The sequence below is a fragment of the Amphibalanus amphitrite genome, unplaced genomic scaffold (genome assembly GCF_019059575.1).
Source record: "Amphibalanus amphitrite isolate SeventyFive unplaced genomic scaffold, NRLGWU_Aamphi_draft 000105F_arrow, whole genome shotgun sequence".
In the NCBI taxonomy this organism is placed as follows: Eukaryota; Metazoa; Arthropoda; class Thecostraca; order Balanomorpha; family Balanidae; genus Amphibalanus; species Amphibalanus amphitrite.
This window is the reverse complement of record NW_024881600.1, coordinates 322,162-345,335: the sequence shown is the minus strand read 5'-3', so window position 1 is coordinate 345,335 and position 23,174 is coordinate 322,162. Positions and strand designations below refer to the sequence as shown.

Below are 23,174 nucleotides of genomic sequence, written 5' to 3'. Positions count from 1 at the left end.
TGACCGAACTTCTAAAACCCCAAAAGATAAACAATTGATATCAACTTAAACTGTAACCATGTTTATGAACTGTTGTGATGGGACAAAACTACTCAACGTAGAATTTATTTACCATCGACTTAGGCACAGGACCCTCAACCAAGTGTGCATTTGAAATGGACAAGTTGAGGCAGTGAGATGCCCGATCAATGACATAGTCATTATCTGTGATGGCCCTATGCATAGGCAGCGGAACGGGGAGGGCACCGGGGCACCGTGCCCCCTTTGATTTTGGCATTTTAACATTAGCCCTATGGGCGTTGCATGGAAAGAATGGGACCAAAAGTCGGCAGTGCCCCCCCCCCCTCCTTAATTGAGGGTGTTCCACCGCTACTGGCCCTATATCAAACTGCACAGCTGGGCCATTCTGCGCGATGCTATTGCATCGTTGTTAACCCTCGCCCATGTAGGGGGGGGTTGGTGCAACCCCCCCCCCTGAGGTTTTTCGGAAATAGTGCAAAAACGGCGGCGCGCAGCGCCGCCAAATTTTGGGTACCTTATGGGGCAAACCTTGCGCATCTTTTGATAAAAAAAAAAATTTGACCGGGTCATGTCAGGTTACGGAGTTATGACGTCACAAAGGGAACAGCCTCCGGCCGGATTTTCACAAACTGAGTGCCAACGCCCGAGGTTTCCTGCCGGTGGTACGGAGATCGGTTGATGGATCGTGATGAAACTTCCCATGCATGTTGGGGCAAGTATTGGCTATCATATGGTATAAGAAACTTGACCGGGTCAGGTCAGGTCACGGAGCTATGACGTCACAAGAGGAACAGCGTCCGGTACTATTTTTGAAAAGCGCCCGAACCACTATTTTGCTAATTCTTGTCACCTCAATGGGAATATGCAGCAATATTAGCTTCTATAGGGAGCAAATGGACCTCCCAAATCCAAAAATACAATCAGATTTCAAAAATCTAAATTTTTTATTTTTCGAATTTCTGCCGCCGACTGTGACCTTGGCGACTTCCGGCGCTCCCAACGCGCCATTTTTAGAGCTAGGGAAACGAAATACATACCAAACGATAGAGAATTGATCAAGGAACACGATAGTGAAGGTTTCAAGTCGATATCTCCCACCGTTTTGCCGCAATCGCCGCCGAAAGTTGAAAAAAGTCTATTTTTCCGAAAATTTGACCTTTGACCGGTCAAAAGTAGGTCAAATGTTGACCTAGGACCAAAAAATATACCACCAATCGCGAGATCTTGTTGAGAGCAATCCGTTGGTCTTTTCCGCTAAGCTCTACGACGCTCCGTTTTCAAACGCCAAGGGGGGGGGTCGCACCAACCCCCCCCCCCCTGCATGGGCGAAGGTGGCAGATCGCCGTTTACGGGCGAGGGTTAAACATTCCAGCCAAATTATCCCCTACAGCAGTGTCCTGCATCCCTGTCGCCATCAAGCTCGCAAAATACATCCAACATTTTGGAGACAAATCGCTGTCGCATGGAGCGACCCACGTGTATTTCGTCCCAGCACTGATTAATTATATCCTTGATAGCTGGGTCGTCAGAGTCTGTGAAGTTCTGAACTGAGCCGCAGACCCGTTGGGAAAAATCGAAGGTCTCTGGAAGCATGGATGACCACAATACAAGTCCATCCACCTGAAATGAATGAGAATGTGTTATACTCGTATGTATTATTATCGCCATCATCTTGCATTAATCGCAACACGCAGATGGTGCACCGACACTGCTGGTAGTCCCGCTGCTCTTAGTTCTGTCATTTGCTTTCGCGCGCCAATTGGCAGCTACGCTAGCATAGGTATACAATATACAGGCATACTCGTAAGTCGTAAGCTGGCCTTTTCCTTCGTCATTTTTGTCTCCTTTTCTCCCTCCCTAATTTTAAGATAAATCAAAGCCGTAAGAATCATTAATGTGCTAGAATTTTATAATCCTTCCGACTTAGTGTGGTCATGCATTTCCAGTCCATTTATGCTGCCGAAGATCGCTTTTTAATTATTGTACTTTTTTATTCCTTCCGCGAGCGTGCGTCAACGCGATGTTAGAAAAATGAAAACATCTGTGTGTTAGGGGATAACATAGCCATTCGCCGCTTTCATGCCTACCTATAACCAGTAGAACGCCTTTTGGGCGAAGAACGAGCGAGCGAGATAGTGAGCCCCGCACGTGCGGAAGGGCGAGAGGGTACTTCCAACGGGCTTGCGCAAAGCACCCTTCTAACCGGTCGCTAGCGGTGTACCAAATTTGAACGCAATCGGCCCAGCCGTTCCTGAGATCTAGAAGCGGCATTCTGCACGTGCGCACGTGCAAACGGGGTCCAAAATGACTTCTGCACGGCACCCTACTAACTGGTCCCCAACCGTGTACCAAATTTGAGCGCAATCGGCCCAGCCGTTCTCGAGATCTGGAAGCGCCTCCTGCACGTGCGCACGTGCAACCGGGGTCCAAACTGACTTTTGCACGGCACCCTACTAACTAGTCCCCAACCGTGTACCAAATTTGAGCGCAATCGGCCCAGCCGTTCTCGAGATCTGGAAGCGCCCCCTGCACGTGCGCACGTGCAGTAGCACCTTAACCGCAACGCATGGGAATATATTGTCTGGTGGGTGCCTACCTGTATGCTAAGTTTCAGCGAAATCGCTCCAGTAATTACCGAGTTATTAAAATGGGAACAAATTTGACACCTCTTATTGTTGTATTTTGCACGTGCACTGGGACTGACCCACATGCATCGGGAGTATCCTATTTTTGGTAGAAGGGATGCTGCTACCCTACAAAAATTACCGCAAGGCAATCGCCCAAGCGGCTGCTGGGATATGAGCCTCTCAAAATCACTACTTTTGCAAAACAGCTTGAACACCCTTGACTTTTCACGTGGCACGTGCCACGACGGTCACTGAGATGTATCAAAAGTAGTCAATTACGGGGTAGAAGGGATGGGGCTACCCAACGAAAAAGATCGCAGGCCAATCGGTCCAGCGGTTGCTGAGATATAAGCCTCTCAAAAGCGTTACAGGCCGGGCCGGGCCGGGCCGGGCCGGGCCGCTCATACTGAGATTTTTCCGTTATATTGAAAAGACTCACTTCGCTCGCTGCGCTCGCTCGCTCGTAATCACAATACCTATATGCCTACCTATAAGGACACAGAAAAAAATCAAAATCGCCCATTCTCCGGTAAGTCGCGGGCTAAAAAGCATGCCAAAAAATGGGATCGTACGTTTCTCATACGACTTAATGAACCTAATCAGACTTGATATGAGGGTGGTGCTCGTAGATAGATAGATAGATAGATAGTTTATTGACACTGCACTCTTGATAAAATACACACAATACATAAAATACAAAATTCTATACATAATGCAATACACTAAAAATATATATAAAAAGGATAAAACTCGAGTGAAAACGTGTCCATTAAAATAACAAAATACAATATGAGCACCGCGGACATGGCGAAGCACAATCTAAATACATATTATGAATCATACTTTTCAAGAATGTTCTTACATAGCCTTGCGAGATCTGAAGGGTGTGCATCCATAAGGACAGTTAGACCGGAAAAATTTAATCTGGGGAAATGTTCTCGAAGTGAATTTGATTCTGGGCAGTCTAAAAGTACATGTTTCTCTGTTTGCACTGACCCGCACGTGCACAGCCTTTCTGTCTCTGGTATGCGCGACCACCTCCCCGTTTCTATTTTTAACCTGTGTGAACCTAAACGGATTCTTGTAAAAGCGATGCGCTCGTTTTCAGGTACATTTGCCTCATTTTCTGCGTACATTTTCTCCTTTGTCCGTCAACATTGCTACGATATTTTCGATACACACACCATAGGTATACCTACTATCATTACCGAAAGTGTCGACTGCAGATTCGCCAGTGTCTCTGCGTGACCCTGCATGATGAGATTCTCACCTTAGTCTGTAGCTCGTAGAAGAATGCATGCGAAGCTGTCAACCTTCTCTGGTAATCCGACTTTCTGCGCGTTCGTGTCACGTCGGAAGTGATGGCCTCCTCCAGTCGCCACACTACCGTGGTCTCCTTCACCAGTTGAGCTAGTACCTGTCGGATGCCGCTCACGTGCTCTCGCATCTTTAGAGTCCAAGCTATTTTTGACTTTTCAATTGGCAGTTGGACTGGTATCACACGAAGGTACCACATACCACTATTTATCACCACGAGATCGGGACATTCTAACGGTTTCTCTCGACACTCAGTCACTAGCTTTCTTAGCTTCTGCAGAAACAGCGAGTAAATGTACGGCCGCCGCCAGTACTCTGCTATAAGTACGTCATTTCTCATGGTTCTGCTGCAACTCGCCTCTTGTTGGACGCATGCGTCCCTTGTGCTGTGCTGCAGAAGCGGCTGCAGCGGACCCGGCGGGATGTCCTCGAGGCGCACGTCCCTAATGGCAGTGCCGTTTCCCAACTGGAGGAACACGCGCAGCTGCTCCGTCAGGATGCGGCTGCGAGAGTCGCCGATGACCACGAGTCTCGCCGGCCGCCGCCGCCGCGCCGCCCGCCGCCGCAGACACGCCTGGGCCTGGTCAGCGTCCAGAGAACCGGAGCGACAGCCGCCGGTGGCATGTCCTGTGCGCCGATCGACGCCGTCCAGCAGGGAGTCACTGATCCGGAAGATCTGCAAACACCTGGCTGACGGCCGCTGCACCTCTGTACTCCCTGTGGAAAGTGTCGTCGTTATTCGGACATATACTGTCCTTACAAAAATTGTCATTTTAACAAAAATATGTCAATAGGGACAGAGGTAACATTTCCAGCTTGCATAGACATTCTTAGCAGAAGAACGGCAAGCTAAGTGCTATAGGGTTATCAAAATATTAGCGAGCTCCGAGAAACTGAGAGGCATCCAGGCTAAGAACCGCGTGGGAGGTCGCGCATCCACTCCCTGAGAAAAATCCTGACTCCGCATGACACCCCCAGGGGGAGTTCACCAAAACGACACCCCAAAACTCCCAGGTGGTACTCCTCATTACACCCCCTCCAAAACTCTCCATTACACCCCAAAACTTCCCTCGAGAAACTCTCTGTAACTCTCCCTACCGTTTTAGAAAACTCTTCATTTCTCTCCTTTACCCTATCAAAACAAACAACATACTCCCTGAAACTCCCTTCCATTACTCTCAATGACTCTCTTACTGCCTCAAAATTACTCCCGATTACTCCATTCCATTATTCCCCAAAACTCCGTTTACAGCTTCATGGTATACCTCTAGTTAGTCCCCATCAAACTCACCCAAACTTCCCATCACTCCACTCCAGCCCCCCCCCCCGAAAATAAATATTGGACGAATAGCGTAACCACCCAAAGCTCGTGTACCGAAGCACAGATAAAAAAAAATATATTTCAAGAAATGTGTATTCATAGTCCGGGGCGGTGGGAGGCTTAACAAATTGACAAACGCTTCCGACATCCCGCCGCGGCACGCTCTCCGGGGATCTCACTTCATATGCTACACGGTCGCGAGTTTTGATGTAAAAAATCCAAAAGGCGGCCTACCACAGCAGGAATGCTTGGTCTGGTGGTGCCGCTACCACCTCCTGGGCCTCGACGAATACTGCGTCTTCTTCGTCCGGCTCTCCTTTCACGATGGTGGGATAGATATTTTGCGGGCCTCCGTTGGCTTCCGACGTGTCTTGCGGGATGCACTGCAGGCTCTCCAGCTCATCCCCTGCAAAATGTTAATAACCATGAAATTATACGTACACTTAACATTGCGTGGGAGGGGAGGAAATGGGTTAGAAAGAAAAAAGAGAAGGAGGAAAATAATGAAGGAGGGAGGGAGGGAAGGAGGGGAGGGATGAAGGAAGGAAGGAAGGAAGGAAGGAAGGAAGGAAGGAAGGAAGGAAGGAAGGAAGGAAGGAAGGAGGGAGGGAGGGAGGGAGGGAGGGGGAGGGGGGAGGGAGGGAAGGAAGGAAGGAAGAAAGGAAGGAAGGAAGGAAGGAAGGAAGGAAGGAGGGAGGGAGGGAGGGAGGGAGGGAGGGAGGGAAGGAAGGAAGGAAGGAAGGAAGGAAGGAAGGAAGGAAGGAAGGAAGGGAGGGAGGGACGGGGGGAGAGAGGGAGAAAAAAATGGAGAGAGAGAGAGAGAGAGAGAGAGAGAGAGAGAGAGAGAGAGAGAGAGAGAGAGAGAGAGAGAGAGAGAGAGAGAGAGAGAGAGAGAGAGGAGGGGAAGGAGGGAGTGAGGAAGGAAGCGAGGAAAGATGGAAGGAAGAAATCAGGGAGGAGACTGAGAGGTAGGCAGATGAGACAAGATGGACGAGACGAGACACACGCAACCTGACGTGTTGGCACTGATACTGCATTTCGGCACATAATGTCAAAATAATGAAAACAAGAGATTGCAAAGTTAGAATACTTTTTATGCACTACAATTTTGATAAAGTTAAGTTTCAGTGAAAGTCTAAAGGGCAAGTTATAGGGGCTAGGAAATCAAGGCTTTTATGCCAAGATAGTTTAATTTTTTGGCTCTGCTTTGAAAGCCCTTAAAATTTGATAATTGTCATTGACATGGATATTAAAACAATCGGACAATAACAAAGGATCCATGACGTGTAAAGCTTGTGTAATCCTTGCTTTCCAATTTATTCGAGGGAAATAATGTATGATATTTGCCAATACCTAGAAACTCAGAGCATGCTGTTTCCGATCTTTATCTCACTCAGGAACGAAACAAATCAATTACCCTTACTGAGACCATTCCAGCTCATCAAGAACATGGGGTTACCATATGTTCTCATCACAGCATTATAACACTTTGCACTATAAAAGCATGATGAGAAATACAGCTAAGCTTACCTTTAGATCCAAAGAAAGGTCCAATTATCCGTCACTGTATAGGTCAGGTCCGTCGAAGGCAACACGCTCTTCACTAACACCTCGCCCGCCGCCCCGCACAACGTGCTGTATACTATTTATACGCGCAAAAGATGGCGGCCACCGGCAGCCTCGCGACGTATGCTAAAACCCCTTCGTAACTCCCCTTTTACTCCTGTCGGAACGTTCGGGAAAAGTTTTTTTTCGGGAGTAATGGAGAGCTGCGTCACAGAGTTATGGGGTGTCACACATGGACACTGAGAAAAATCCTGACTCCGCATGACACCCCCAGGGGGAGTTCACCAAAACGACACCCCAAAACTCCCAGGTGGTACTCCTCATTACACCCCCTCTAAAACTCTCCATTACACCCCAAAACTTCTCTCGAGAAACTCTCTGTAACTCTGCCTACCGTTTTAGAAAACTCTTCATTACTCTCCTTTACCCTATCAAAACAAACAACATACTCCCTGAAACTCCCTTCCATTACTCTCGATGACTCTCCTACTGCCTCATAATTACTCCCGATTACTCCATTTCATGATTCCCCAAAACTCCGTTTACAGCTTCATGGTATACCTCTTGTTACTCCCCATCAAACTCATCCAAACTTCCTATCACTCCACTCAAGCCCCCCCCCCCCCCCCGAAAAAAAAAAATATTGGACGAATAGCGTAACCACCCAAAGCTCGTGTACCGAAGCACAGATAAAAAATATATTTCAAGAAATGTGTATTCATAGTCCGGGGCGGTGGGAGTATTAAAAAAATTAACAAACGCTTTCGACATCCCGCCACGGCACGCTCTCCGGGGATCTCACTCCATATATGCTTCACGGTCGCGAGTTTTGATGTTAAGAATCCAAAAGGCGGCCTACCACAGCAGGAATGCTTGGTCTGGTGGTGCCGCTACCCTACCACCTCCTGGGCCTCGACGAATACTGCGTCTTCTTCGTTCGGCTCTCCTTTCACGATGGTGGGATGGATATTTTGCTGGCCTCCGTTGGCTTCCGACGTGTCTTGCGGGATGCGCTGCAGGCTCTCCAGCTCATCCCCTGCAAAATGTTAATAACCATGAAATTATAGGTACACTTAACATTGCGTGGGAGGAAATGGAGGAGAAAGAAAAAAAGAGAAGAAGGGAAAATAATGAAGGAGAAAGGGAGGGAAGGAGGGAAGGGATGAAGGAAGGAAGGAAGGAAAACAGGAAGGAAGGGAGGGATAGAGGGAGAAAGAAAGGGAGAGAGAGGGGAGGGAAAGAGGGAGTGAGAAAGGAAGCGAGGAAAGATGGAAGGAAGAAATGAGGGAGGAGACTGAGAGGTAGGCAGATGAGACAAGATGGACGAGACGAGACATGCGACCTGACGTGACCAAGACCTGACGTTATTTTCTGGCTCTCCTTTGCAAGCCCTTCAAATTTGATATTTGTCATTGGTATAGATATTAAAATAATTGGGCAATAACAATAGGATCCATGACGGGTAAAGCTTGTGTAATCCTAACTTTCCAATTTATTCGAGGGAAATAATGTATGATATTTGTCAATACCTAGAAACTCAGAGCATGCTGTTTCCGATCTTTATCTCACTCAGGAACAATACAATCAATTACCCTTACAGAGACCATTCCAGCCCATCAAGAACATGGGGTTACCATATGTTCTCATCACAGCATTATAACACTTTGCACTATAAAAGCATGATGAGAAATACAGCTAAGCTTACCTTTAAATCCAAAGTAAGGTCCAATTATCCGTCACTGTGTATATAGGTCAGGTCCGTCTAAGTCAACACGCTCTTCACTAACACCTCGCCCGCCGCCCCGCACAACGTGCTGTGTACTACGCGCAAAAGATGGCGGCCACCGGCAGCTCATCGCGACGTATGCTAAAACCCCTTCGTAACTCCCCTTTTACTCCTGTCGGAACGTTCGGGAAAGGTTTTTCGGAAGTAATGGAGGGTTGCGTCACAGAGTTATGGGGTGTCACACATGGAGTCATTTCGCCATCCATTAAGAACTCTTGAAAACTCTTTCGCAAAATGAGGAAGGCTCGAAGTTACCCTAGAACACACTCAATAACTCTGCTGGAAAGGGAGTTATCAATGGTTTTAAGGAGTTTTTAGGGGAGCATTTTCAAGAGTTTTGACCCATATGGAGTCAATTTTTTTCTCAGTGGAGTCATTTCGTCATCCATTAAGAACTCTTGAAAACTCTTTCGCAAAATGAGGAAGGCTCAAAGTTACCCTAGAACACACTCAATAACTCTGCTGGAAAGGGTGTCATCGATGGTTTTCAGGAGTTTTCAGGGGAGCATTTTCAAGAGTTTTGACCCATATGGAGTCAATTTTTTTCTCGTGCATACCCTCTGGCAGCACTGAAACGGGGCGACTTTCCGAGTGTGGCTCATTTTGATGGAATGTTTAAAAAAATAATCTTTTAACCCTCGCCGGGCGAGGGTTTTTTTCATAACACAGACGGCGAGGGGGGGTTGATACGACCCACTCGCGATTGGCTCCTATGATACTTAGAAACGCCAAATGTGCAGGGTAGGTGCAGGTCCGTAGGAGATCTCACCGCCGTGAAAATTTGGTGATCCTATGTAGGTAGGTGAATATTTAGGGACTTTTGTGCCTTGTGGGGTATCAAGGCACAAAAGTCCCTTGTGCCTACGCAACATGATGCATTTGGGTGAAGTTATGGACTGAATTAATTAATTAATTAAATTCACTTAATTTGAGTGAATATTGTGAAGTCACTTAAACTGGAGAATGGAGATGCATAACATTTGATTCGGTTTGATTTGCTGAGTTCACTGGTGCTTTTATTTATGCTCTATCTTTACTAACCATCAAAAGAAAGAAAGTGAGAAAAATTGACTTGCTTCATACATTTATGCCCCAAAACTCCGTAGTTATTGACTTAGTGCTACTAAGTTTGCACAGGGGGGAGATATCCTATGGGTCCACCTACCGTATACATTGGTGTTTCTAAGCACTAAAGAAGCCAATTGCTGCAGCCTGCAGGGAGTCGTATGTACCCCTCCCGTCGCCTGGCCGTCCGTGTAAGGAAAAAGGTCCCGGCCTGGCGAGGGTTAAACTCCGAATACTTTTTTGAAAACTAAACAAGGAAACACACCCACAAGATGCGCACGCCCCTGAAAGGTCGTCTGCAGACGCCGCTTACCGTTCTGCCACCTCCGAAGACCATAGGCGTAGGAACAGGGGGGGGGCCAGGTGGGCAAGTGCCCACCCACTTTTCGAGGTGGGGGGGCCAACCATGTGTTTTGGCCCACCCACTTTTTACTCAAGGCCCCTCGTCTCGATTTGAGAGGACGTCGTCACCTTCCAGAATAAACAAACTCGGTAAAAATAAGTTCCACGAATCCCCACGCACGGACTCCAAGGGGCCGTGATGGATCCAAGGAGGCCCTCTGTTCATACTTGTCAGTCGAAGCCCCTGAGACTGATGACCTGAGAGGCCCTTATAATCACACCAGGCAAAAGAGGCCCATGAGACTGATGGACTGAGTGGCCCTTATAATCACACCAGGCAAAAGAGGCCCATGAGACTGATGGACTGAGAGGCCCTTCTTTTCATACTTGCCACAGGAGACCCCCAAAACTTTCGGTCTGGGAGGTCCCTCAATCCGGTACCAGTCAGAAGAATCCCCTGAGACTGATGGCCTGGCCGCCTGGGAAGCCCTTATATTCACACTAGGCAGCGGAGGCCCCTAAGACTGATGGTATGAGAGGCCCTCATATTCACACCAGTCAGAAGAGGCCCCCGAGGCTGATGGCTGTGAGGCCCTTCTGTTCATATAACTGGCCACTGGAGGCCCCTGAAACCGGTGGTCTGGGAGGGCCCTCTATCCAAACTAGTCAGAAGAGGCCCCTGAGACCGATGGTCTGAGAGGCTCTTATATTCATACTGGCCACAAGAGGCCCCTGAGACTGATAGTCAGAGAGGTCCACTCCTAATGAATCTGAGGGGGCCCTCTATCCACATTTACACTTTTCTAGGGAGGCCCCCGAGACTGATGGTCTGAGAGGCCCTTTTATTTATACTGGCCACAGGAGCCCCCTGAGATGAATGGTCTGAGAGGCTCTTCTATTTATACTAACCAGAAGAGGCCCCTAGGATTGATGGTCTAACAGGCCCTTCTATTTATACTAGCCAGAGGAGGCCCATGAGACTGATTGTCTGAGAGGCCCTTCTATTCAAACTAGGCAGATGAGGCCCCTGAGAATGATAGTCCGAAGAGCCATGCGGCGGCAACTGGCCGTGGCCATATTTCGGCTCGGTAGGGCCCCACAGAGCTCATGAGAGCACCTCAAGGGCTCCTAAGTAGACACGCTTATCCCCATAAGGATACCACGCCTGCTTCTGAAGGCTCCTTGTAGGCATCTAAGGGCCCTTTCCGGCCTCTAACGGCTCCACCCGCCTGTGATGGCTCCACACCAGTGTTAATGAGCGCCACACAGCGGCGCCTTTAAGGGTCATACTAGTGTCTCTTAGGGCCCTATATCGGTGGCTCTGGGGGCCCCACACCGGCGCCTCTGTGGGCCACCACACCTGTGCATCTCAAGGCTCTATAGGTACATCTGAAGGACCCACACGACACCTCTGAGGGCCCCACACCAGTATCTCGGAGCTCTGAAGGCCCCACACCGGTGACTCTGAGGACTCACCGGCTCCTGAGAGCACCATGTTGAAGTCTAACGGCTCCACAAGGCCACTGAAGGCACCACACAAGCTCTCACTGAGCTCTAATCTCCATGTACCGGCCTCTGAGGGATTTAAGCCAGCGCATTCATAGCTCCACACCAGCAATTGTAAGGGCTTCACACTGAAGTATCTGAGGGTTCCACACCGGTGTCTCTAAGGGCCACATACCGGCATCTCTGAGGGCCCCATACCGGCGTCTCGGAGGGTCCACATCTGGCGGGCATCCATCAGCGACTGAAGGTCCCACACTGTCGACTCCGAGAGCCCCATCTGCGTCTGGGAGCAACACGCCGTCTCTAAGAACCACAGCGGCTCCTCTGTCGAAAGATGGGCGTCTGCATGCCAAATGGGAGCGGTTCTGAGACAGTAGGGCACCTACATGCAATAGAGGGGCGCCTATGAAGCCCATAGGGGCGCCTCAATGCGAAAGAGGGGTGCCTCTGAGGCCTACATATATGGGTGTCCACATGCAATAGAGGTCTGCAAATTGCAATTGGTCAATGCCATGGGGGTGCATTCATAAGAAACAGGGGCGCCGGCATGGCAAAGAGAGGCGCCTTCAAGTATCCATAAAAGAGACGCCTATGATAAGCGCACATTGTATGCGACAACTGATGACTGTGGAACATACGAGTATAGGGATGTCTCTGATGACTATACATAGGGCGCTTATATACCAAAGAGGGCACCTATGAAGCTAATGGGGGCACCTGGGAAACGAGGAAGACATTTGTGTAAGGGTTTTCGGGGGTCATGCGCCGTTTGCGGCAAATAGATTCTAAAAAAAAGAGGGGGAGTAAGTTTTAAAAATTGTGCGGACTTTCCGCACTGTTCGCTTAAGCGGTTACGCCCCTGGGTACATCTGCCCGATCTCAGAAGCTAGATTTGGAGGTCATACTTGAAACAGTGTTGCCAGGTCTAGAGGTAAACCTCCAGATCTAGAGGTTTTAGGGGAGCGTTTCGGGGCTCCTGGAGGTTTTTGAAAAATGCCGGATTCTAGAGGGTTTTCTAGAGGTAATCTGAAAATCCCAGAAAAGACAATTAGCATCAAGGTCTCTTGAGAACTATTTAGGTACTTAATTTCATGTTATTATCTTTAAGTATTGCATGCTTAAACACACTTTTTTACAGATTGATGGAAACGATAAGCCTACTTTTGGCTTGTTCACTATTGAGGCTCTGGCCGCCGGCTGCAGCTAAAAGTTCTCGATATACCGTGGGCACCAAGGCTATGTAAACCTGGTGCCCACGGTGGGCACCAAGTCCACCAAGTTATGTTATGTGGACAAATGCAAAGGCATGCGAAGGATGAGTGAATTATCTTGATTGGGGATACAACCGGGTGTTTCCAAGCCCACTGCCAGCTGCTGCCAGCGCGCTGACGTCACACTTTGGGTCTGTTCCAGTCCCACTTCCTAACACATCTAAACTCCTCCAAGGGCAAGATAGAGGAGGTTGGAGCAGGGCCCTCCTTTGATTTGTAGGGGCTAGAGCTGACACTGGAACAGGGAAGCAATCTTGGAGGAGTTTAGAGGTGTTAGGAAGTGCGACTGGAACAGACCCTTTGGTAGTGTTGGAGCAATGGACTTGATGATGTCATCACCAGGGGCTCCGCCACGTTTTTATGATTGGGGGGGTCCGACACAGTGGCGCGGGAACTACCTTCAGACTGCGGGGGGCACACCATAATAGAGATCAACCTAGGGTACCCCCAAATCCCGTTTTCTCACCGGTTTTAGGCCATTTACTTTTCATCCCTTGGCTTACTCAACAACAACAAAAAAAAAACATTTGCAAAAAAGTGCAGTATTCCGTCTCAAAGCTGTGGAGGCACCGCCCCCACGGCCCCAGAGTTGGGGGGAGCTGCCCCCGCTGCCCCCTCCCCCCGGTTCCCGCGCCTATTATGGTCCGACAGGACAGTGCATAACCTTATATGGACTGGATCAACATGCAAAACTTTACTTAAGTACCTAGTGTAATGTTGAATAAATATATCATCAACTCATATTACTGTCAGTGCACCTATTTCTCCCGTGTTTGTAATAGCTGTTCTTCTGCTAGGACTGATACATTTCAAAATTGTAATGGAGGTACTCAGCAACGATAAAAATAAAAGTGGTTGATAATAGAAATGGAACACCAATACAAAAACGAAAATCTACAGAGCATAGCAGTTGCATTGCGAGGAACGTTCACATTGTTTGACGTCGCTTTTCATAGCGCTTAAATCCACTTGGGAGGCAGGCTCAGGAGCTGGGAGCACTCTGGAGCTCAAATGATCCAAAAGTATGCTGACGTTTGCCGTTTTTTTTAAGCAAACTGTCGGGCAAGCTTGCGGACGTCGATGCACTCGGTTGTGTCCTTGTGAATATGACAGATGGCCACAGCGTTGAGTCGTTTTTGGCTCATCGTTGAACGCAGCCATGTTTTGAGACGGCGGAGCGCACTAAAACTGCGCTCCGCCTTCGCCGTACTCGCGGGCATTGTCAGGAGCCAGGTCAGCAGAAGCCTCACTTGAGGCAGGAGCTCTCGGGCATCTTCACTGAGCCCTGAGAAACCCTCGCACGCTTCTTTGAATGTCGAAAATGGATGATTCTTGGAAAACACGCGGAGCTGCGAGAGTAGCTCGTCCACCTTCAGTTCTGGCGGCCACGAGTGCATCCGCTCCTTCGCCTCAGACACCGATGTTTGGTCATGCTGGCCCAGCAGAACTCCCTCAACGATGGCCACTTCTTTCAGCCCATCCTGGTCAAACCTATCCTTGAGATGGCTCATTGCACTGTCTAGGACCTGAAGAAACTGCACTCTCAGGTACTCAGTGAGGCCTTCGGGCTGGTGATGAACTCTTGAATGCTTTGAATTTAATTATTTGTTAGAACGAAATACTGAAAACAGACCAAAAAAAAAAAAAAATCCGCGGTTAAACTTTTTTTAAGTTCTTTCTTTAAAGAGAATAAAAGCAAAAGTTGAGATAAGTACATGGATTATTGGGGGGGTCTGTACCCCACACCAAAATTATTGGGGGGGTCCGGACCCCCCCGACCCCCCCTGTGGCGGAGCCCCTTCATCACGCGCTAGCAGCGGATGGCAGCGTGCTTTGAAACGGCGCCACGGTTTGTGATACGGAGGTAGGTATGGAGGTAGGTATATATACTTTATAATCAGCGGCAATGGAACAGAGGTTTTTAGAGGTTTTTACAACATTTTCTGGAGGTATTGGCATCACTCGACCTGGCAACACTGACTTGAAAGCAGCCAGCAGGACGAGGCAAAAGTTGGAGGCCCCTGAAAATAGGAGGCCCCCTGGAAAAGGAGGCCCCTCGACAGGGTGGCCCACCCACTTTTCATGACGTTCCTACGCCCGTGCCGAAGACCATAGAGTGCGACCAGCACGGTCAGGAGTGCGCCGGCAGTCCCGAGGCGTCGGCACCAGCGGGTCACCGCCGTGGGGCTGGCACCAGCCAGGTGCCACGCCATGGCCGGCTGGAACACGGCGGACCGTCACACGCACCACTGAGGGACAGTGCCCACTGCTCCGGCGCGGCGGCGGACGAGCCGCGTCACTAACGGTTCAGTGGGCTGGGCAGACGCCGCGCACTGGCTGCCGGCCGGCCGTCGACCCCAGCTGGAAGTTTACACGATACACATCCCACCGTGGGCCTATAGGAACGGCTGCGAACATTGTTGGTGCATGGGTGCAACTGCAGAAATCCTGCCGTATATGCCAGTGTAGCGGTGGGGGGAGGGGTAAGGAACGGCACCGGGTATATCGCGCTCTCTTTCGGCTTTGTTATGCATCGCCATTCGCCACCGATATTGAAAACGGTTCCAGGAGGGAGTCTCATTGCGAGCTTCGAGGGGGTGTACGACGTCAAACGGGTACCGAAAGTTGCATTTTGAACTATCGATTAAGTCAATAATTCACGCAATAAACACGGCCGACTTGACCTGTTCTTAAGATATCGAGAGTGACAAGAGAACTTTCTAGAGTGGGCGGGCCATGGGTATGTGGGCTTTTACATGTGCTCCGTTTCTTTTTTTCCACCTGAGCACAAATACATACCTATATGTTTTGAAGGCCATCAAAGTAGCAAATGCCTCGAAGGATGGGTAGAGGACAAAATATCCCGAACTCGTCAAACAGCGTGTGAAGTAGCGCTGACGCGAAAGGAAGTGTTTGCTCGATACAATTGTGGGCGCAGAATACCTACATTGCCTGTACACAGCTGGAGAAGTATTGTGAATGCAGCTGCACCCACTGCACCCATGGTCCTAACGCTAATGCATCCCACCATTTATCCGGGGTTCAAATAGTCAAATATGCTGCGAATGATGTATCGGATTTGTTGTTAGTCGGCATATTGCCCGTAACATCCACATACCTATATAGGTAGGGGAAAGTGGGGTAAGACGGGCACCTTAACTTTGGAGCCATTTTTCGGCCGGTTAGAAACATCATAGAAACGGGAAACTGAGTGAAAACCTTTTACAGACATTTTACTTCCATTTGCCAGAAGATGAGACTTAGACCTGACTCAACAAATAAACTGCAGCTATTTTTGCAAAACCTTGCAAAAACCCATCTTACCCCACTCCATGGGGTAAGACGGTCACATGGGTAGGGCAAGACGGCCAGCTTCTTTCACCGACCAGCACAGCTCGCAGCAAATGCCCGAGATTAGCCGCATTGATACAGTCGCTCGTTGGTCTCAAGTGCTTCGGAAATGGCAGTATACGAGATTCGTGCAGAAGGCGTATACTCGTATATAGGCCCTAGTTCAGAAGCCATGTAGAGCCGTTTTTCACATTCATTATTCGAGAATAAACTGTGCCGAAGGAATATTGCTAACATGTCTGTGAGTATCGGAATCGAACATATTCTTATCAGAAATGCTTCTTTTTTCCTACAGCAACAAAAATATTTTTACCATTACAGACCCATCGGATTCATAGTTGCCCGTCTTACCCCAAACTCAATGTCAGAAGTTCAGCACGATTTTTCTCTGTGGACAATTTGATGCAGACAAAGCAAATCCGCGGTGAATGAACACTGGAGGCATATGAGTGTGCCACAAGTGATTGCCAGTTTTTAACTCTATAGTGCTGCACACAAAAGCTTGCACAATACATTATGAATGTTTTCAATGAAATGAGTGTTTTAAAGAAATCAAAATAAAAGATTATTGACCGAACACAAATTCACCAGACTTCAATGGCGGTGTGTAGTGGGAAAGGCTATTCTGGTCCTAATTTTTCTCGCTCGTAGCGCTATTGGTTTGGTCTGCAGAGGGGGTGCCCGTCTTACCTACCTTGACCGTCTTACCCCACTTTCCCCTATACCTACATAGTACTGTCAACATTCATTTTGGCAGGCGGCAGCCATGTTCAATTCGTTCATGTCGCAGATTTCGGGCGGGTGCTTTTGCTGCATATTCACCATGATTGTGTGTATGTGACGGGCTGGTTCGTGCCGCGCGTCACCGCGCGGGCGGATATCCGGTGCCGCCGACCGGGCTACTGGCCCGGACCAGTTCCGGTGCCAGGCCATCACCATTTGCCCAGTCATCGCCGGAGATGAGGCTGGCAAATTAAAAATGCGGACTGTGACTGATGTAGATGATAACTGTGTGCCGTGTCTCATGCGAACCGTTGATGTGCCGTGTCAACCCCTCAGTCATAAAGGGTACCTACAAAGGTAAAAAGTGCTGATGTGCTGACGGCTGTTTGCATTTGTTGAAGTCACAAATCGTCAACACCTATCAATTATGTTTGGTGACGATCATTTAGCATAAGCCAGTCACACGACAACGAACGAGAATACTTGTTCCTGAGTAGGTATGTACACACTGCTGATACCTATGGTTTTGATGCAAAGCTTACGATGGTAAAATGTGTGCTTCTGTCATGTTGCTTGCAGTTGACTGTTGAACATGGTCACACGCATTGAGTAGGTAGTGCACTTCAGTCCTCAATCGTAAAGAAACAAGAGACTGTACGAAAGCGGCTAAATGATGTCGGAATACCTATCAACTTCGAGAACTTGGAGGCAATATTGGTTAGCTGACTTTCCAATATATGGACATTCGCGGACCATTACCTCATCTTCACTATACCTATCGGTCGTGTGGAGAGTGCGTGCAATTGGATATATCACTTCTGGGATTACGTTCTGTCGCGAGCACTGGATTGCAAAAATGAAACCAGACCCGAAGGGCAAAAAACGATCAAAAATTCGAAAAAGGTCTTATCGGAATGGCCGTTTGTGGTACTGGCAAGGAAAAGCTAAATAGCATGGGCTGGAGCACACAGCGCCACGTTAGAACCTTTTTGCGGGACCGAGGTCGTTTCGTATACCTACTTATGTATAGGATAGGTACAATAAATAGCCCTTTTCACCATTGTCCATGGGTACACATTTGCTCACATTTGGCAGTATTTGGTCAAATTAGGTTCATGTTTAATTCATAGTAGCCGTTTTCACGACGGCCATCTGGTACACATTTGGTGCATATCTGGTGCAGATCAGGTGCAGATTTGGTCAAATCAGGTTCAGTGTGTCTCTTAGTAGGGGAAAGTGGGGTAAGACGGTCAGGGTAGGTAAGACGGGCACTCCTGTTGCAGACCAAACCAATAGAGCTACGAGCGAGAAAAATTAGGACCAGAATTGCCTTTCCCACTACACACCACCATTTAATTCTGGTGAATTTGTGTTCAGTCGATAATCTTTTATTCTGATTTCTTTAACCCTCGCATGCGTAGGGGGGGGGGGGGTGTCGGATGGACCCCCCCATGGTTTTTCGCGAATAACTCGCGTAAAAAGCGGCCGATCGCGACGAAACTTTCAGTACCCTCGCATTGATCAATTTTACACCTACCCTGAAAATTTCATGACCCTGACCCAAATGACCTTTGACCTGTGACCTCTTTTCCGAGACCATGTTTGGCCGGAATCGCGATTCCGCGTATATACGTCGTCCACTCCAGAAATTTTGAGACTGGCCTCGTAAAATCCATATGAACAGTGCTAGATACTTGTTGTTCTCACAAGTCCTTACTACAGTTGTTATAAATGTACTTGCGTACCTTTGTTTTTCTACGTTGCAAAAGACGGCAACGGCGTCACCCTGAACATGGCAAGTCGCACGCGGCTTGTCACAGTGACCAGTGTAGAGCACAGTCAGGTTGTTCATGTGAAGACAACTTGGAGGGTCGCTGTGCAATAAAATTTTGGGATTAGCTTGGCAAAAATGCTCGAGAAACATAGCAAATTGGCTCTCAAGTGACTTGAGACGAAAGCTGGATGTATTTTTACCATCATGAGACCAAGAGACAAAAGGTCCAATGAAAACACACTGACTCCTTTAGACCCAATAAAGACAGACAGCGCAGGTTCCCTGGGAAGCTCAAATTAATCCCTTACTTAGAACAAAAAGGCAAAAACTTCATAACCTGGGTCCCCTACACGGCCAGATTGTCAACAAGGAATGATTCGTGAAGGTTCTGAGGGAGTTGAGAAAGAGATTTCGCCGCAAAAGGTCGGAACTCTTCAACTCTGGCCAGGGGCTCCTGCACCGGACAGCGCACACACCCACATGTCCACCATGGAGACGAACTATCTGACACAGATGTGCGTCAAAACCGTCCGTATCCCTTCCCACAGTCCTGATCTGGCCCCCTGGCTTCTGGATGTTCCCCAGACTGACAGGGAAGCTCAGGGGCCGTCTTTCGGAGGATGTGGAGGAGATGAGTGAGGCTGTGACAGAGGCCCTGGGCACCTTCACTTTGAAGGCCTATCAGCAGGCCTTCAGGCAGTGACAGGAGCGCTAAAGCAGGTGCATTGGACTCGGGAAGTTCCATTTCGAGAGTCATACAAGTTCCATGCTTCTCTGAAACAGACAACTGTCTCTACTGAAAAAGTCTCAAAACTTCTGGAGTGCACCACGTATGTCGGCTCGCCTTAGCCGCGCGTTTGCAAGCTTTTCGTGGTTTCAAACGTTCAAACATATGATTTGATGTTGCTCCCATGCATTAGGGTGGATGTCAAGGTCACCTGAAGGTCAGGTCAGGTCATTGACCTTTGGTGACCTCGGGTGACCTCGGTTCACTTTTTCGAGTTTTACATGTTTCTAGGCTAGTTTTTGGAGCTGAATTCGAATTTAGCAACCATTTGAACATTTACGAAGTAGTTTTGGTGCCTTCGTAACATGTTACGAAGCTGTCAGAGGCGGTTGACAGGTACTACGGACACCCGTCACAACCCCTAGTGGTTGACCTGACCTGACCTGACCCGACCTGGTCTAAATGCTTAAAGACATCATCTGTGATCAAAACTAACACGATATTCGTGATCAGCACCCCGAAAAACCCCTTAGCAGCCACACTTTACGACTTTCTAATAGGTCCCGATTTTCCCGACTTTGGGTCATTGACCTGATCTGGAAGGTCAACCAATGACCTAGGACCTTAAAATTGGGTATCATCGGCTTTCTCTCGTCACGGGCAACACGCTCGTTTTTTCCGCGAAGCTCTAGCTCGATCAGGGGCCAAACGGCAAGGGGGGGTCCAACCGACCCCCCCCCCCTACCCAGTAAACATGACGACGTCGGCCCGACGTCGGGCCGAGGCTCGGCCCGACGTCGGCCCAACGTCGGTTCGACCTCGGCCCGACATCGGCTGGACGTCGGATATGCCCGCATGTTCCGACGTCCAGCCGAAGTCCAGCCGACGTCGAGCCGACGTCGGGCCGAGATCGTTTGCCGAGGTTGACGAGATCGTTTGTCGTTGGACCGACGGGGCCGACGTCGGCATGTTTATTGGGACAACGCGCCGAAAATATCAACCGGCGGCGGGATTCGAGCCCCCCAGTCGCCGACGTCGGCATGTTTACTGGGACAACACGCCAAAAGCATCAGCCGGCGATGGGATTCGAACCCCGTGTCATTCGAACGCGAGGTTAGTGCGCTAACCACTACACCACGCAGCCAGCTAACGAATTTAGCTTGTTTTGTTGGGTTATGCCCTTTCGGTCTGACAAGACCATTTCAGAGCCGGAAGGATGATAGGATGGAGACATTGGTCTTCTTGGCGAGCACCCTGGGTCCAGTTCGTATAGAGTCCCTGGTCCCATTGCTGTTACGTGACACTTATTGGAAAGGGCGACCCCACAATGGATTCATATAGCCACTCTTACACACCTGCACCAACGTTTCCCAAAGTGTCCCTTTGATAAGCATGGCACTTTGGCAAAGTGACACTTGCCGACTGGCCTTTCTATATGAGCTGGGCCCGGCCCTGGTGAGTTGCCGGGGCTGAGCCTGACCAAAGGATAGGCCGAGCAGCCCCCAAGCACTCACCGCACCCGGCTACGGGCGAGCTCGGCTTACGGGCAATCCTAAATGGGATAAAGTTTCCCGTCCAGTCCGGATCAGGGGGTTGCGGCGTGGAGGAAAATTTGAGTTTCCTGAGGATATTTTGAATACAGAAGCTCTTTATGAAACATGAAACATGTATTTTATATTATTTTAACGGTCAAAACAGCGGCCGATGTCGGTCCGACGTCGCATCGACGTCGGCCCGACGTCGGCTGGACCTCAGCAATTGATCTCGGTCCGACGTCGGCCCGACGTCGGCTGGACCTCGGCTGGACGTCGGAACATGCGGGCATATCCGACATCCAGCCGACGTCGTGCCGAGGTTGGACCGACGTCGGGCCGACGTCGGCATGCCGATGCCGAGTTGCCGACGTCACCCCGACGTCGGCCGACGTCGGGCCGACGTCGGCATGTTTACTGGGTACACATTAGAAGCTGGCAAACGCCGCACACATGCGAGGGTTAAAACACTCATTTCATTGAAAACGTCCATAATGTATTGTGCAAGCTTTTTTTGTGCAGCACTAGGGGAAGTTGGGGGAACGCCGAATACTTTTTTTCTGACGCCCGTAGCACGCAAGGTAGACAACAGAAGCTATTCTTGTTGGCGTCATTCGAGAGGCCAGTCTTTTGCCTTTCAAACACACCAGGCGCATTTGATGAATTCGCATACCGTTAAGCGCACAAACTAAAAATATCAAAGAAGTGACTTTTTCGGCGTTGCCCCGGACTGCGGGGAAAGCCGAAAATGGTAGAAATGATCTACGGGGAATGTCGAAATTGATGTTTTGCCATTTTATCTCAAACTTTATCCAGAATTCATCAAAGCTGACACACGCTTTAAGAGCTTAAGGACGCTTGGTGCACACTGGAAGTTATAATTGTATGATATAATAAGAAAAGGCCAGGTAAATCATTCCTTATAGGTAACAGGCCGTTGTGTCGGTTGAAAGTGTGATTTGTGTGACTAAAAATGCGCGTTGCTATTCTACAGCAGTAAAGTCCACGTAGCGTGCTTTAACGTGCGTAATTGCACGTTTTCGGCACTACCCTAGCCAGCCATACTTTCATTTGCAGGCCCATAACTTTTCAACGTGCTGTATAAATTCCAAATAGGCAGCACACTTATGCAAAGACATGCTGAAGATTACTTGACCGAATTGGCCAGACAAACGGTAGCATAATGAGTAAGAAATGCAGCTTCAAAGGCGCATGTAGTACAAGGGAAACGTACCTTGAAAACGCTCTTGGCGCCCTCACAGCCGAAGTATTCCGAATGACGACTCGTAACAAACATGCAATAATTGGTAGCCACTTAAGCTTCAGAGCATCACTGACAGGTGGCATTCATGTCGTACGGTTTTCGAAATATTTCGAATTTCGGCTTTGCCCCAACTCCGGCATTGCCCCAACTTCCCCTATAGAGTTAAAAGCTCGCAATCACTTGTGATACACTCATATGCCACCAGTGTTCATTTACCGCGGATTTGCTTTGTCTGCATCAAATTGCCCACAGAGAAAAATCGTGCTGAACTTCTGACATTGAGGTTGGGGTAAGACGGGCAACTATGAATCCAATGAGTCTGTAATGGTGAAAATATTTTTGTTGCTGTAGGAAAAAATAAGAATATGCTCGATTTCGATACTCACAGACATGTTAGCAATATTCCTTCGGTACAGTTTAGGTATTCTCGAATAATGAATGGGAAAAAACGGTTCTACATGGCTTCTGAACTAGGGCTATATACGAGCATACGCCTTCTGCACGAATCTCGTATACTGCCATTTCCGAAGCACTTGAGACCTATATATGAGACCTATATATGGCCTTGCTTGAGACCAACGGGCGACTGTATAAATGCGGCTAATCTCGCGCATTTGTTGCGAGCTGTGCTGGTCGGTGAAAGAAGCTGGCCGTCTTGCCCTACCCATGTGACCGTCTTACCCCATGGGGTGGGGTAAGACGGGTTTTTGCAAGGTTTTGCAAAAATAGCTGCAGTTTATTTGTTGAATCAGGTCAAAGTCTCATCTTCTGGCAAATGGAAGTAAAATGTCTAAAAAAAGGTTTTCACTCAGTTTCCCGTTTCTATGATGTTTCTAACCGGCCGAAAAATGGCTCCAAAGTTAACCCGCGCGCCGTTGGGGGGGGGGGGCAGAATCTGCCCCCTCCAGTTTTTCGCCAATAACTTATAAACGCGTTACGCCAGCGACGTCAAACTTTCAGTACCTTATCATACATCAATTT

General features: G+C 48.8%; 1 long non-coding RNA gene across 1 annotated transcript; it reads right to left on the bottom strand.

Moving 5' to 3' along the window:
* Positions 1-1,391: 1,391 nt before the first annotated feature.
* LOC122380719 lies at positions 1,392-10,040 on the bottom strand. The gene is made up of 3 exons (XR_006256369.1): positions 10,017-10,040; positions 3,919-4,682; positions 1,392-1,641 (listed from the first exon to the last, which is right to left on the bottom strand). It is a non-coding gene; the product is annotated as an uncharacterized LOC122380719 (long non-coding RNA).
* Positions 10,041-23,174: the final 13,134 nt, after the last annotated feature.